Raw genomic sequence first — 16,185 nt, 5'->3', positions numbered from 1 at the left:
TTTGTTAATAAACAGATGAAATGTTATCCATATCAGCCTAAGTAGAATCAAAATGCATAATGGTTTAAAAATAAAATTGCAGAGAAGTGTTCCTTGCAAAGTCTGTTATGGGGAGATTTATCTGTCCTAGATGATTTACAAAAGATTACTGGCTTTCATCACTACACAGACATTTCTGTAACCGAGACACAGATCCTAGTTATTAAAAGGCATATGGCTGAAACAAAAATGTGGGAATGCTCTCTTAAAGTTTTAGAACAATTGTTATCTACTTCATGTCTATAACTGATACTTAGTACAGGAAGCCATGGGTTTCTTAGATTAAAAAAAACTACTTAAATTATGATGTTTGAAGGTACTGCAACATTTTATTGCAATTAAATTAAACAGTAACTTTCCAGATCACATCACTGTATGCGACACAAAAAAGAATAATTTTGCAACATGATAATGTCCCTCTTCCAGCAGTATGCAGCTGAATACTTTCTCCTTTTCCTTTCAAACAAGCCTTCTTACAACTTCTGAGAGCAATCATGAAGATATAGCTTTTGGAAATGAACCTCATAATTCGTTCAGCTGATGTGAGACCAAGTTCTCACTGTCACGTTGAGAGCTCAAATCTTTTTTGAAGAAAGGAAAATTGAGGTGTTTAAAGCCATAAGTGTGCTGAACATCTGGTGAAGGAAAAGAGATACTGACATCAGTAACCCCCTTGATGTCAAAACGTTAGTAGTGAAGTAGTGGCAGCTGGCAGTCCTGCAGCTACTGGGGTTGGAACCATGCTTTGGTACCACACCACAAAGCTTGCCTGAGCATCCTAATATGTTGTATGGGAACTGCTGAGTCATGGCCTGAACCACTCATCGAGCACCTGGAGGAAAGACCCAGTCAGCCCTGGGAGCACAGGTGAAGGCAATTCACTGTGTGACCAGAAGGGATGGAGCCAGGCTTCACCCCTCTTAGGCCTCATTTAAGGGCTGACTGCCCTTGAGGAAGGATGTCTTTCTAGAGATTTCTGCTTGGTGGAAGCTTTTCCTTGTAAATTCAGAATCTTCTGATACAGGTGAGTGATCTACTTCCCTTCTTTTGTAGTACTTTTTTTATCATGCTGGTTCTTCTACCTCTTTTGTAATGCATTTTTCATTGTGTTGGTCTTTCTGATCACTACACATGCCATGCAGTGCCTGTGGCATCTGGTTTTACATTTCTAGTCAGCAGAAGACACACAGGGAAAAATCCCTGCTTGGCTTTAATTACAGACATATGGCATTCCCCCACAAGCCTTGGAAGAGGATTCAAGGCCTTTGTAAGACAAAGGCAAATGATAGTGTAGATCGGGGATTGATAAGATCTCTTAGCATCACCACAAGCATTAATGTGTGTCCCCTGTGTCTCATAAACTTAAGGCTGTCTGCTTTTAATGTCTTACTCCCACAGAGAACTTTACATTTCTTTCAGAGTTCTGCAAACAGTTCAGCCCTGACTTCTGCATAGCCCTTTCTGTGCTGAAATTCCTTCATGTTATCGACGCCACTTAACTGTTAGAAAATTCTTTTTTACCTTTTCCTGCAGCCAACATCTACTCCCAATTTCTGTTGGAGCTGCATCCATATTTCAATGCTTGCTGTGTATACCCTCCCAGTTTACAAAACATTAACAATATTTTACCTATATTCTTCATACGCTGAAGGGTCTTAATCTAAAATGTACTGTCAAGGCTAACTTGTGAACTGTATAGTCTCATTTCTGCCAGAATCTAAGTGCATCATGACTTGATGCTCAAATATCCATTGTTCCTACAGAAAACCCTTGTGCAGCTGCCCCAGTAACAGAAATATGAATAGCCATACAGAAGATGTCTGCAAGTGGTGATGTATTACTGAGGACACTTCTTATTATGTTACAGACTGAAAGTTGATGAGAAATTTACACAATCCTTATTTTCATTTTTATAAACAGCTCATGAATTTAGGAATGTGTTGCAACATATCTGCAGCATATATGTCATGAAGCCTTTCATTTTTCACGCTGTGCTGAGGGGTTGTCAATCTTCTGGGTTATACCTGTTAAAAATCATGAGGCTTTTGCAGATGCTCACATTTGGTAGTGAAATGCTATACACTATATATTCGGGAGCTAAGCACACATGTATTGTGTAGCTGACAGCAGTAGGAATAAGAAAGAACCTTTCCTGATACACATCAGTGCATGAGGTGAGGAACATAATGGTTTATGCTACATAATCCTGGAGCAGGGGCATTCACCCTACAGTTGTTACAGTCTCTTGAAAGCTGTCCTGTAGGCAATGATTAACAGCATCAGCTGAAGGTCTGCAAGGCAGAAGTGCAAGTCAGCCCTTGCTAATTGTGCAGGCAACAAGCTCCTAAGGACAATTAGCATGAATTAGCATTGATTAAGATATCATCCATAGAGCGTTACATTAGCTCAAGAAGAACAAGCTGGGCCTCTTTTCTCTGTCTGTTAAGCTCTCTCAAACCACTGTCCAAGAATCTATAGCAAAGATCCTTCAGATCTGAAGAGATCTTGAATGAGAAATGCCAATAAGTCATTTACTTACAACTTGTTCTAGTCCTCACTGTAGGTGTCCATGCCTCCATCAGGTTGTGTAAGTGTACTTGGTATTTATCAATGTGCTTTCTGCTCTGCAGAGGATTTTCTGCACTGGTAAGTATAACTTTCCTTTAGCAAAAAGAGGAAGAAGTGATGTGGTTCCAGGGCTCATCACCACCTGCTTTCCCCTTTTGACCTGAGGCCTAAGCATCATTAGGTAACGGTCTGTCACTGGCAGGATGTTCCTCAAACCACAGGAGGGTTTGGATAACCTGCTTGCCCTCCTCATGGAATCCATACTGGTATGAACAAACAGATTTTGTTTTCAGACAAAATCATGGCTTTCCACACATAGCCGAAACTTGGGATGAAAGTACTTAGAAACCTATCCTGCTACCAGAAAGGGTCTGTGAGCTCACACCCCTCTGTTCTCCCTCAGGTCTCTGGTAGTCACTGGTGGGAGCTGACATCACACAATCTGAGGGGTGGTAGTGGTGCCAGGAGACACCTGTGTGGCCTTTGTTGTGCACAGGTCTTTGACTCAGGCTTCCAGTGGTGCTGACCCTGCTGCAGGACATGGTACCCAGCTGAGGTGGTTGGACCAAACTGGTTTAGAACCATGCAGTGAAAGCGTTGTCCGAATGCTCCTTGAACTCTAGCAGCTCGGGGCTGCGACCACTGCCATGGGGAGCCTGCTGGAAGGCCTGACCACCTGCTGGTGAAGACACAACACAGTGTAATGAAGTAATGGTGGGAGAGCAGACACGACCGGCCCTGAGAGAGCCACACTGTGAGCTGTGCTCGCATTTCACCATCCCTAGGAGGAAGACTTGTTTCAGTGCTTCGTAACCCAAGGCAGGCGGGGCTCCCCCAGCAGCGACCCGGCTGGCGTGGCGCTGGCTCCACGCCGTGGCCGGAGGGAGCACTGCAGGGCTCGGCAAACTTGGTACAGTATCTTTCTTTATCCTCCAGCATAAATCACAACAGGACACTTTTGACTATGGCTTGATCTAAGATAAAAGAAAAATAGGAGAGGAGAGACAGGTGATGGATCAAATGCCACCAAGGTCCGAACGTTTCACCTACCCATCGTTAGAGCTGACGAGTCTCTGTTCTTTATCCCTGCCTCAGAGAGGTGCTCCCAAGGCAGTGGTGGACCACTGGGCTCCTTGCTGGGTATCTGTCTGGGGCTGGCAGGTGACAGGCAGCTCAGAAGCGGTGGCAGAGGGCAAGGAGAAGAGGAGAATGTGTTCACAATGGACTGTGGCTTTAACAGTCCATATAATAACAGTTAACCCCCCCATAGTCTCTATGTATCTCACAATAGCACATGTAAATAGCATAAAGATGTCACTCAGCACACTGCCACTAAACAAGAAATCTGTCAAGCAAGAGTTGGTTATTAATTTCCTTTCTGTCCCAGTCTAAGACTTGGCATCCTTAGATTTCTGATATTGGCATCATCTCAACAGGAATAGTAATAGGCTCCTAAATGTCATACCTTGATCCCCTTTTGAGATTAAAGTCTTTTCTTAATTCACTAAATTTATTAAAGCAAGTTACTCTTTGCTGAAACTCACAACAGTTTTAGGAGTATCAATCTATTGTAATTAAACACCAGCTGGCTGCTTGTAATTTAGAAAAATGGTAACTGTCTGTTCCAGATCACATATTGCAACTAATGATGATTCATAGTGTTGTTTTTTAAACCCGTATTTTTTTCAGTGGCTGATCTTACCATGTGCTGCAGGAGCCTCTCTGTGAAATGGCAGGTATGCCAAACATTTATTCATCTGTGCTATACTGCTTTTTGGTGGAGCATATATTTTAATGATTGATATGTTCTACACGGCCAAGATACCTGAATTCCCGTAGCTTGCATTTACTCTTCATAGTATCCAAATATTGATTTTAAATAATGCACTCTAAGTACTACAGTGCTCCCCAGTTGGTAATGCCTGATCTGCCAGTCAATCTGGTATCTCTCTGCATTTTACAAGTGGAGAGATGGAAGTACTATGTTAATAAGAGATCTCAATGTATGTTATAATATATCATCATTATCAAATAACTACTTATTTCTTCAATTTATGAAACATTGAAATTATCTGTACTTCCTTGAAAATGAAATCCAACTCTGAAAATAAGCGGATTTAGAGTGTTAAACAAAAATAAGTAAGATGTGCCATCCTCCTGAGTGCTCCATTGCTCGCTCCTGTTGTAGAATCATGAAAGCAGACATGCTAAGGACCCATCCACTCACACACCCAGTTCTGGGCAATAGCAGTTCTAGATGACTAGGATAAACCAGAAGAGCAGACAGACATGTAGTGAAGCCCTCCTGTGCGACCCTGGAGCCTCATGACATAATGAGCAAAACCTCTCAACTCATAATTTTTCCTTCGGAGCCCTTGAAACAGTACTGAAATATTAAGGCTCACTGCAGCAGTACTGATGGAAAGCTACTCCACCAAAATCCTGTTCCTTAAAGCATCTGTCAGCTACAGTGAAGTACAGGGAAAACATGGGCTGATTCATACTCATGTTCTTGTTCTGCTTCCAAACTGTTCAAATAGTTGTTACTGATGAAGCAAAATGATAAAGACACTTTGAAGGGATCTACAGGGAAGAATTATATGCAAACTATGTTAAGCAGAAAGAAATTGTGGCACTGAGTTTAAAAATTAGTTTTCCTGTCTCCGGACTATTTAATGGATTGCTTCTTTCCGTTTAAATACTGTGATTTGTTTCATTTCACTTAGTAGTAATCTTTTATTTCCATTTATGTGTAAAATATTTATATAAATCAAGTTTTAGGTGATATTTCTTGGTTAAATCTACAAACTGTTATATTTGTCTGTGACACTGTCATGGTTTTATGATTTTTGGTTATTGGTACTCCATAACATCATGTAGTGAATGTACCTGGTTCTCAGAAGAGAAGGACTACTACATTCCCCATGGCACTTTGCTCCTCTGTTACCATTTTCCATGCAGAGGGAAAAGATAAAAGCTCACAGTATAAAAACTTGCAGATCACGAGACCTTGTACCTTTTTCCGCTGTCTCTCGTCTTGGCAGCACCTCGCTCTCCAGCCGTCTTATCGTCGGTAGTAGAGTAAGGCCTACCTTGATTTTGGGACATTCTCTCTCTCTGTATTGGATTTATCAGCTTAAATTGTAATTATATTGTATTACAGTGTGTTGTTTTGCATTCCGATATCTTATTTAGTAAATTAGTTTGTTTCTTCTCAGATTGTTGCCGCTGTTCTTTGCTCTCAGGGCCATCTCCTTACCCTTTTCCCCTTTTCCTGGGGCGTGGGCCCGTGGGTCCCCCGTCCCCTTCGTCACGGAACCGGGCCAAACGTCTGTAAACCGTTGACAGACACACACGGAGATAATGCTCCCAGCTGATGTGGGAGATGGTACACCTAGATCCAGAGGAGTGGTCCAGACAAGAAGCTGTCAGAAATGGCAGTTCATTACTGCTCACTTCTGTTTTTACTCTGTTTTTTAAAAATCGTAAAGTAGTAGTAGCCAATAATGGTAAATATTGTTGACATATTGTAAGTTTGGCAGGATCCTGGCAGAGTAACCACCTCATGAGTAAAATAATGAAGGGCACATGCCTGACCTGCCAACAGGAAAAAACAGCTTTTAGACTCTCCCCACAATTTCCTGTTAACTGGAGGATCCTTAATAATATTTGGTGTAAGATTAATGTTTTTATTTGTATGAATTCCCCTTTCTTCTTTACATGGACAATCCTCATGCAAAAAAAAATTGTTGCTACCTAAAATAGAGGAAACGGGATCTTGGATTATGGTCTGGAATAACTGTGTCAGTCAGCAGGGAATCAGCTTCTTCTGCTCTTCCCTCTTGAGATTGCCCTTAAAAGCTGCTTATAGCCCTAACCACTTAAGCAGAAGAAAGATGTAAGTATCCTGAAAGTAATGGAAAGAGCAACAGGGATTAAGGGGCTTCAGGGATTCATTTACAAAGAACTATTTTTGAAGTGTTGCACTTCATAGACAGCTGATTTCGACCTGGGTGGAAGTGCTTTACAAAGCCACCACCCCTCAGCCCAGAAAACCCCCTTCTCTCACCATTTCCTGTAACCTGTAGGTGACCCTGTCATTAGGTTTTCATCAACTACTTTTTTTATAAGTTTTCTCTGCCTCTGTAGTGTGTAATATTTGTAAGGCATGAACATCAAGGCGAGAGGCTAATGGCTGGCATCTCATCTGCCATCCCCATAAACACAAATGGTAACTGGATGTTCTTTGTTCTGAGGGACATCAGAGGACACTGTTCCAATGGTGGATCCTTTTCAGGAGAGGTGGTAGGGTTGACCTGCCAATTATGGGGAAAATGCAGCCTGCACTCAAAATATGAGCAGATAATTAGATCCTATAACAATAGCATGCCTCATTTTTAAATGTATTTTAATCTAAAATATCTGCTTTCCCCTACTAGCCTTCTCCTTTGCATGAAGCTGGGCGATGCAGGGACTGACTGGAAGCAGTGCAGAGCTGCCTGGGATTTGGGTTTGCGTCTGGTCACCAGCGGTCAGAGTTAGCCAGAGGCAAACACTGCTCAAGATGGACAACTCACCTCTTCCCATCCCAACTTCCCCATGAATATATTGTGAAATCAACCAGGTGCTGTGCTTATGTGGTAAACATAATCTGCCTACAAATACAGAGTTTAAAATTTTCGAGGGAAGCTGCTTCTTTCTCATTAGCAGTGTATGCAAAACTGATTAAAACCCTGTAAGCCAGGCACCCCAGCTTCTTGTCGTGCTAATTACAGGGAATGAAAAAATGCCTGGTAATTTACTCACATCTCCAAAAATATGTTATTCTAGCCGGATGAAAGAATAAGTGATTCTTGCACCAGAAAGAGGAGACATGCTTTCTAAGCTGGAGTGCATTGATTAAATATAAATAATTAAATAAAGCAGCAGATCCTGAACGCGTTTTTCCATTTAGCCGTTAGAGGTCAGTAAATCCTAGGTTATTTATTGGCTTGTTGCATTCAATTACTGAGGAAGAAATAGAAACAATGGAAAGATAAAAATAGTTCCAGAATTTCTGAAGCTTTTGGGTTAAATGCTGGGTGAAGTGGAGTCCAGGAATAGATTTGTAAAGACTAAATTGTGGTGTTAGGCTAGAAACAGCATCGCTGGAAATTAGTACAAATCCTTCAGAATGTATTGGTGTTCTCTTTGTAAGCCTTATTTCAATCACAGTTTGTCAGATGACTGCCTAACACAGGAGGCTGAAACAATCCAGGGCTGGAGCTGGAGGATGCTTTTCTGATAGCCACATGTATACCTACTATACTGTTTTGCAGAGGCACATTCCTGTATGCTGATCCCTTCTTGGCCCAAGAATTTTGCCATCCCACTCCTCAGCAGCCCAGCTAGGGCAAGCAGGGTAGAAAGAAATGCTGGCTTCTACAGCTGTGCTGGGAGACAGAGGAGTTATATTATTTCTCTCATACTATGGCCACTAACAGGAAATTATGAGTCTATATAAGGTAACTGCACATGATTTAGTGATGTCTGATCCTAATCGATGCATCTTAAATGTAGAATCTATTGACAAGCTGAAAATAAGCTTGCTTTGTGGCGTCTGCCAGAGAGTCTTGGATTTCTTTCTCTCCTGCACCCTCTTCCTCTAATATTTTTCTAATTTTCTGTTAGCCTACCTGAAGTTAACTTGATATATGCAGATTTGCTAAACTGCTCCTCATATTTTATCATTCCCGGGTGCACTAAGCTAGTGCCTCACCAGCCTCACAGAGGGTCAGAGCCTTGAGTCTAGAGGCTCCATGTCCTGCTCCATTCAGGGGCATCCCTTGCTTCCACATGTCTTGCTGTGCCTCCTGCTGTGTTAGCTAGTGTGTACCTTAACCAGGAAGCCTGGCTTGTGTTTGGAAGAGAGGAAATTTAAACATCTGTCTGATGAAGTCTATCCCATTGTGTGCACTCACTTTCTTTATGGGAATGTATCAGGAAAAGAGGCAGACTCAGGTCTGTTAATCAGTTACAAGATGACTGTTGAGCTGATAATGTGATGTCAAAAAAAATGAGACTTCCTCTGGAGTCACCTGCAGTCTTGTGTCAAACAATCAAGGAAGACTACCTGTAAGACAAATGGATACAGACTAGGCCACAGTGGTGATCAATAGAAAAGCAAAGAAGTTCAAACAGCGCAGCTTATCTGTCCTAGGAAAATAAAGGCTGGAGACAGTTTTGACAGCTGACTATAAATACATTGAGGAGTGAACATAGAGGAGGGAGACAAACTATTCAGGGTGAAGGATATTCTTGGCACATAAGCAGATGGGTATAAATTGCCTGTAAATACTTAGGCTGGAACTCAGAAAGGGATTTCCAGGCCTCCCAAATGCCTCCATTTCTTATAGGCAACAAATGATTCCTCTTAATGTAGATCTTTGTTAGTCAAGGAAATGACAAGACATGATTGCCTGTGACAGCAGGAGTCTGGCACTGGTAATCCAGCAGGCCTGTAGGATCATTGGCTGCCAGACTCCCTTTGAAAGTACTTTGAAAATAGGTCTTCAGAGGATGGCTCAGTGGAGCCCAGTTTTACTGCACTTGCACAGCATTTCATGGGAATCCATCATGGTGATGAAAGTAAGGCTTCCAGTCAGTGATCAGCAGGTGAGTGACTACCAAAGCCTACACACAAGACAAAATGAGGGGGTAGATTGCAGATCATGTGGTCGTTCTTTATGTCAACAAAAAATGTACCTTGGATGGGTGAAGAACCCCTTTATTTAAGACTCTCGGGTATTTGGCTTGAAAAACACAGTCCTGGGACAAAGAGGGGAAAAGGGAGCTGTCTTCTCTAAATGGCATGTGTGTACTGTTACTGAGCCTGTGTTCAGCAGAGAAGGGAAAGACGTAGAGGATATATTCAAGCATGTGTTCAGAAGCTTCTTTTTTTATTCTGAAGAAAGAAAATTGAAGCAGTAAAGTAAAAGGAACTGAATCCTGTGGTTGGGGATTTGAACTTGGGCTGGTGAGTCAGTCTTGTGGCATCCAGAAATAGTCTTTTGCTTCAAAAAAAAATATGTGTCAGCAAGGAGTCCTTCCTCCTGGGGAGAGGCTGGGCTACCCTATTGTGTTGTCAGCTGTGGCATCAATACTACAAAGACAGACTTTGCCATCACCCCCGGAGAAGCCAAAGGAACATTAGGGACTTCCACAGTCCTGCAATGGGATGTGACACAAGGAACAGAAAATGGGGCTGCTGATCCCACATGCACTCCCTATCATTCAAGGATGGCATGCGAACAGATTTTGTTCTTCAAAAATAGAAGAAGAGCATCATGTTCTTCTCAGAAACAGTCTGATTTATGCAACTCAATAATGTTAATTTCAGTAGGTTTTTATGTAAATAATACATCATTCTGTGCTAATAGAGAAGAACGTTGCAAGACTGTCAAAATAATAAACAGCTTAGTGCATGTGGTGTTTTAGTAATTCTCCTCCTTAAGTATCATGGCCTATATCGTCATCCTAACTCAATGACAAATGATTTGATCTTTCAATTTCTCTAACCAAGATATCTGGAACTAAATCATTTTACTTCATGGGAAATATAAGGTCACTTGAATAATGCAGATTCAGAACTCAGATATTACTTTCAAGCTAAGTATTATCTTGGGCAAACTGTGGAAGAAAGAAAGAAAGAATAGAGACTGGAATGAGAAAGACAGGAAAAGGACCAGAGGCAGAAGCAAAAAATTCTTCTGTTTCAGTTCAGAGCATTGCACGTCACATTCAAAACCTGAAAGGTCAACATATAATCAGTTCTGTTTTCACCACTTAGACTAGAAACTTTGTCAGCTAAGGATAGGAAGTTGCTCAGAGGCTAACAAGGAAGATCGTTTGAAATAACAACACAAACAGCCTCAAGAAAAACCCCATGATATAAAATGATGACTACAGCTAAAAGCTGCTATTTAAGCTTTTTTTTTAATTGATGTAAGAGCTGTCATGTGCTCTTCATGCTGCAGTAACCACTGTGAAGGTCATAACTGAAACAACATACATTGATTTGAGCCTATATAAGAGAGAGTGTAAATGCAGAATAATGAACTGGTCCATGGACCATGCTCTTGCACACTGAGGCTGTAGGTATGGCACAATGCAAACCATTTCTGACATTTCTCTGTGGTCTGCCCAGCCTTTCTCCTAGCACTGTGAATTGAGACATGCCGACAGCCCTGCAGGAATAGATTCACTGCAGAGACTGTGTAGGGGACAGCGCTCCCCAAACATTTCTTGTGTCTATCTCTCACTGAACCAGAACATAAGAAGTTCCATCATTTGGTGCAAAGTGGTACACACATATCATAGCAGCAAGATCTGAAAGCTACTATTCATCCCAACCTTCCTACAGATTTAAACTACTATTTGTTTGAGTGAGATCTGCTTATCTGAGAGAGGAGCTACATAGTCATGCCTAAAGGTTTCTGAAAGCTCCTATCAGTCCTGGATATGCATGTCGTGACTCTTTCACTCTACATTCATGAAGTGCTTATGGTCCTGAGTCTTCAGCTGAGTTCTTTGTGCCATCCTGTTTTGGGGTTATTCTTTATGGCCACATTTCTTGCTGTGTTTCAGAAAGATCTGGAACATGAATAAATTTGGCAACCTTTCTAGATGGTCCTGAAGCATACAACATTGTCAAAAGTCTTTGCTGCTAGCCAGCCCTCAACGTTGTCTGCCAAGTCCTGCCTGGACTTGTAAAGGGCTGAGGAGAGGGGAGCCCTTTGTCCACCTCAAAAGCAGTTCTCCACTGGACTAGCTCTTTACCGAAGTGCTGGAATAGGCTCATGGGATGACAGGATTCTCCATTTCTGCGGTCAAGGTGGAGGTGAAAAATCAGCCTGGATACAGCAAGGGAGATAAACAGGCAGCCCAAGAACTGGCTGTAATCACAGCAACCTTCTCAAATGGATGTGCCTGAGGTACATTCAACTCGGTTCTGGGGACATCTTAACCTGGATCTGGACTGCATCCAGCCATTAGTTTGTTCATCCCTTACTGCCGAGCGTGGAAAGTGCAGCAGTAAATGTTTTGCTCCAAGCAACATGAACTCTTTGGCCTAGGAGAGAAGGCCTTGAGAGGTGATTTCCAGTGCTGGATTGCTGAAAATCTACTGCTGTGGAGAGACTGAGTGATTCAGTAGACTAAGATTACACAGGCAATAAAAATTAATACTATTCAGCTGCTGGTTTAGTATCTAACCTTTGGTCAGTCATTTAATCCTTTTCACTCTCCCTTGTGTGTAATACAGCAGTGATAAGATCTGTTCCAAGGTATGCTGTGATAGTCTCTGGTGCTGTAAAGTAGATGTAACTACTGAGCATCGCTTGCATCTTGTCTGTTTTATACCTTAAAGTGGTAGTGCTGACAGACCCTTGGTAATTGGAGTGATACAGCTGTTAGCTCACCTATGATTACAATTAAATCTCCTCTTTCTATTTGCTTTGTCCCCAAGTGGATCACTAAAACAAATCTCTTGCTTCACACACATTAAATAATGTTTCTGGAACCTTAAGATTTTCAAAGGCGGCATGAGATAACTGTGATCTGGTTTGCTTTCTTTCCATTTCTTTTCAGGGGTCTGTTTTCTCAAATCATGAATCAATATTCTTGTGTTGCCCAGTTTTTTTGTTTTTTTTTTCTTTCATACACTTAGCCTACTGTGTGCCATTGGCATTTAAATACTATTAGTATGTTCTGTCAGTAATGAAAGTCCTCTCAACTTTCACAGCTACTGTTCATCAGCCAACTAGTACTGAAAGCTGAAGAATAAGCACTGCTTGAGCTTTCCCATTTTTTTTTTAAACAACATTGATTCTAAAGAGCATGGTGGAAAATTCTGGAGGATTGGTTTTCTGGATCATAAGTAAAAAGATGTTGGTCAAGCGTTCCTCCTGCACCTTTCTTTCAGACGCTGAAACTGAGGTGCTAACACAAATGGTGATAGAAAATGGAAGAAATGGCCTTGATAGTAGTAGAACAGCAGAGAAACAATGACAAAATCTGCACTTGAGAAGCCCATTATAAACTCTTTTCATTAGCAATATCTGTGCTTATTACACCATTAAGAATGCTTGGGTTTTTGCTAAGCATGAAATGAGAGGAGATAAAAAGTTTGTGGCTGATGCAAGAAAAACACTAGCTATTCTCATGGATTAATTCCTGTTAATGATAAAAAAAAAAGCAATTAACCTGTAAAGATAAAGTACTCTATTTGAAATGATGTGCAAGAAAAGAAACATAGTCCTTGACATAAAGCAAAAATCAAATACAGAATGTGATATTTTGAATTTAGGAAGGGACTTTGAGATGTTTTCTAGCAAGACCAATGCGAATTAAAACCAGCTTTGTTAAATAACTGCTGACAGTCATTGGTCTCATCTGTTCTTAAAAATCTCCTCAAGTAAAGATTCTACATCCTTACAACAAAAAGTCAGTTTTGTTTTCCACAAAGTCAAAGAGAAATTTAGCAGTCTGGGCTCACTTTGCTGGAACAACTTAATCAGAAAAGTTTTCTAGCAGTGGTTGGTGCTCTCTCTCATTCCAAGTTGTTGAAGAAACTGTATGTATTCAAGAAACTTCCCAACCTCATGAAGCCAAATGCTGTCCCTCCTAGCAATGGAAAACCTCCTGACCGAAGAAACCAAAGTGTAGGCAGTTCATTTTATTCTTTCTACCTATACAATACATTTTTTCCTGCTGTGACAGCGATTTTGCAGCACTGTGTTCTGCTATTGGCCTTCTAAGTCTTGTATTCAACTAGTAGGTAGACCAGCCCCACTGTGCTCTTGTGTAAGAGACATCTTGTGCTTGGTCTCTGCTGCAACGATCCAAAGTCCCATGCGCAGAGGAGAGCCAACATGCAAGACTCCAGAGAACACCACTCTCTTTGTAGACCATGCTTTAGCTTTCTGAAGGAACAGCTATCAATAACTGTTTTATTCCTCTTAGGATACTGAAAATACTGTCCAGGAAGACTACACCAGTCCATGTGTATGACTGACTTGGGAAGCCTAAGTGACTAAACCCTAGTAACCCACTTGCTACTTTCTGTTATCTCGTTATTTATGACATGCCTCATACTAGGCCTCAGTACGTAAAATCTCGCTTGCATACTGCAAGTCTTCATCATCCATCCATACACCAATTTTATTTTTTTCTGGCCCTCTTATTCCTTCCCTAAGATTCACACTGGAGTAGAAAACATGATGCATTTTCTCCACATACGCATGTGTTGCAGCTGACTCATGAGTGCTCCTGCTCCTCCATGTCTGCAGCTGCTCTGTCCTGTTTCTGCCTTGGAAATACAGTGCAGTTTAGAAATGACTCTCCCTTATATGTCTAAGTAACACAATGTGCTAACTTTGCAATACTCTCCCTTTTCTCCCTCCAGCCCCCTAAATCCATTTGTTTAGTCCCTTCCATTTGTATCAGTCACGACTTGCAAATACAACCCCCTCAGGCAACTTTCAAAACAACAAGCTTTATTGAGACTCTGTTCTGTCACTACAACTTTTCCTTCTCTTTATTTCTTTTTTCTACCTTCTCTAGATCTGTTCTGTGTAAAGAAGAAGGGACACATTTTCATCCCCTGCCCCCAGTTTAAGACTTTACAGATGGCCCTGGACTCACTGCAGTGCTTAACATCCCTACACAAAAAGGTCGGAGATCACTTTGCTCAGGGACCTCTGTGTCGCTCTCCTATTCCTCTTTATTCTATTTCTAAGAATTTTACAGTCCTTTCTGTCTCCTTTATAATGCTTTACCTTTGCTTACTTTCTCAGTCGCTGCATCTCTGCTCTGCCCTACCTCAAGCTTCTCTCCATCTGCGTGTTCTCACCTCCACAAGCACCCAGAAAGGTTCTCCTCTTTCCATGTACTTTTCCCTTTAATTTCTTTGGCTATCTCGGCATTTCTGAATTTACTCACAGCCTAGGAGGACAGTGCCTGCAGTTACATCCCCTGCGAAGAGCCTGTAAAAAGCCTCAGTGTCCTAGGTCTGTTCAGCAGGGTCCCCACTGCATTGTTTATTAATTTTGGCCTCTGTCCATGCCGATTCAGCTGCAAGCCCACTGACAGGGCTTGTTCTGGTTACTCTGGTCGGATGAAGCATCCCCCAGGGAAAACGCAGGGATATGCACACTTGCCTGTGTGCACACACGTGTCCGTCACATCCAGACAAGCAGCAGCCCTGGCTGGCTGTACAGGCTTCTGCACCCCTTTTATTGCTAAATTTCCAGCTCGTTGCTACCCTGAATGTTCCCGTGTATCTGGTCAGGGCTTCCTGGAGTCTCTAGCATTCTTCCATGCTATCTCAGTAGTTCAGGGAGAAGAACAGCGCATACTGGATGGCCAGTTCAAATCCTGATAGATCTAAAAGCCACACAGAAATCACACAGGGCTTCTCCATTTCAGGCACAGGCAGCTGGTCAGCACCCAGCAGGTACCATGCTGGGTGCCATGCTCCATTGGCCTGCCCTGCCATCATCCTGGCACTGGCTGCACATCTAGCAGCACACTCACAGGAGGCAGTGGCTTCCAAGAGGAGGCTTGCATTCTCCATCGGCTCCCAGAAAGGAGCTGGCCTGCTTCCAAAGGCAATGTTGTGTGTACTTGTCTGGAGGTCATGTCAACAAGGCAGTTCAAGGAATTAAGTTGGATTTCTGAGTAATGGCAGCTCAGCAAGGCTATGGCCTTCTGCTTCTTTTGCTGCAGCACGGCCGCTGTGCTCCCCCTGAACTTCTGTGCAGGAAAAGCCCTCTGCAGGCTGGGAAACACCATCTGTGGGACCTGTGGTTTCAACCACCCCTATCCACTCACTGGGAACATATTTATTCATAGGTGTCCCTTTATGCTTGTTTGTCAGAAATTTGTAGCATTAAAAAAAAAAGGCTGCTTTCAGCCTCTCTAGACAAAAGTTTACATGGGAGAACTTTAGCTGCATTTTCCACCAGCACCGCTGCTGGTGGCCTGGGGTCTGGGCTCTGCCACACTGCTGGCCTCCAGAATCAACATTACCGTACATTTTAAAAGGTGCTATGGGAAGCCCCCAGCATATGAAAGCAGCTGAAGGCAGCCGTGTTTCCAGGACACTGGGCCCAGACCACTGTACAAACACCCGCCTTGTCTGCCTGTTTTGACAACAGAAAGTGTTGAGGAAATTCAGTCCTGAGCCTGTGCAGTATTCACTGCTGGAATTCTAAAAATAATACGTTCATATCACACACTCTTTCTTAATTTAACTCAACTTCAGGTTTTGGCAAAGGAATGTGGCATTTCAGACATGATCCCTCACAAGAATGAAAGGAGGAACTTTGACTTCCAAACCTGACATCACTTCTGCAAATTTTAGTAAAGATCCCTGATCCCATTTTCATTTGCAAAACTGAAACAAGGGGTTAGGAGGGCTTTCTGAAAATGCTTCCCTTCAGCCCTCTTGCCCACCTGTGTTTCACTCAGGGTCTCAGACCATCAAAGATGTTTGGGTGATGCTGGTTGTTAACAGGGACAAGAGCAACCCAGGGAGCC

The 16,185-nt window shown here is 42.3% G+C and overlaps 1 long non-coding RNA gene across 1 annotated transcript; it reads left to right on the top strand.

The window, feature by feature from the left end:
• On the top strand, nt 1,030-7,506 carry LOC110392861. Its single transcript, XR_002434658.1, has 3 exons — nt 1,030-1,063; nt 4,297-4,343; nt 7,047-7,506. It is a non-coding gene; the product is annotated as an uncharacterized LOC110392861 (long non-coding RNA).

Source organism: Numida meleagris, chromosome 1 (assembly GCF_002078875.1).
Source record: "Numida meleagris isolate 19003 breed g44 Domestic line chromosome 1, NumMel1.0, whole genome shotgun sequence".
NCBI lineage: Eukaryota > Metazoa > Chordata > Aves > Galliformes > Numididae > Numida > Numida meleagris.
This window is presented reverse-complemented; position numbering and strand designations above follow the sequence as displayed.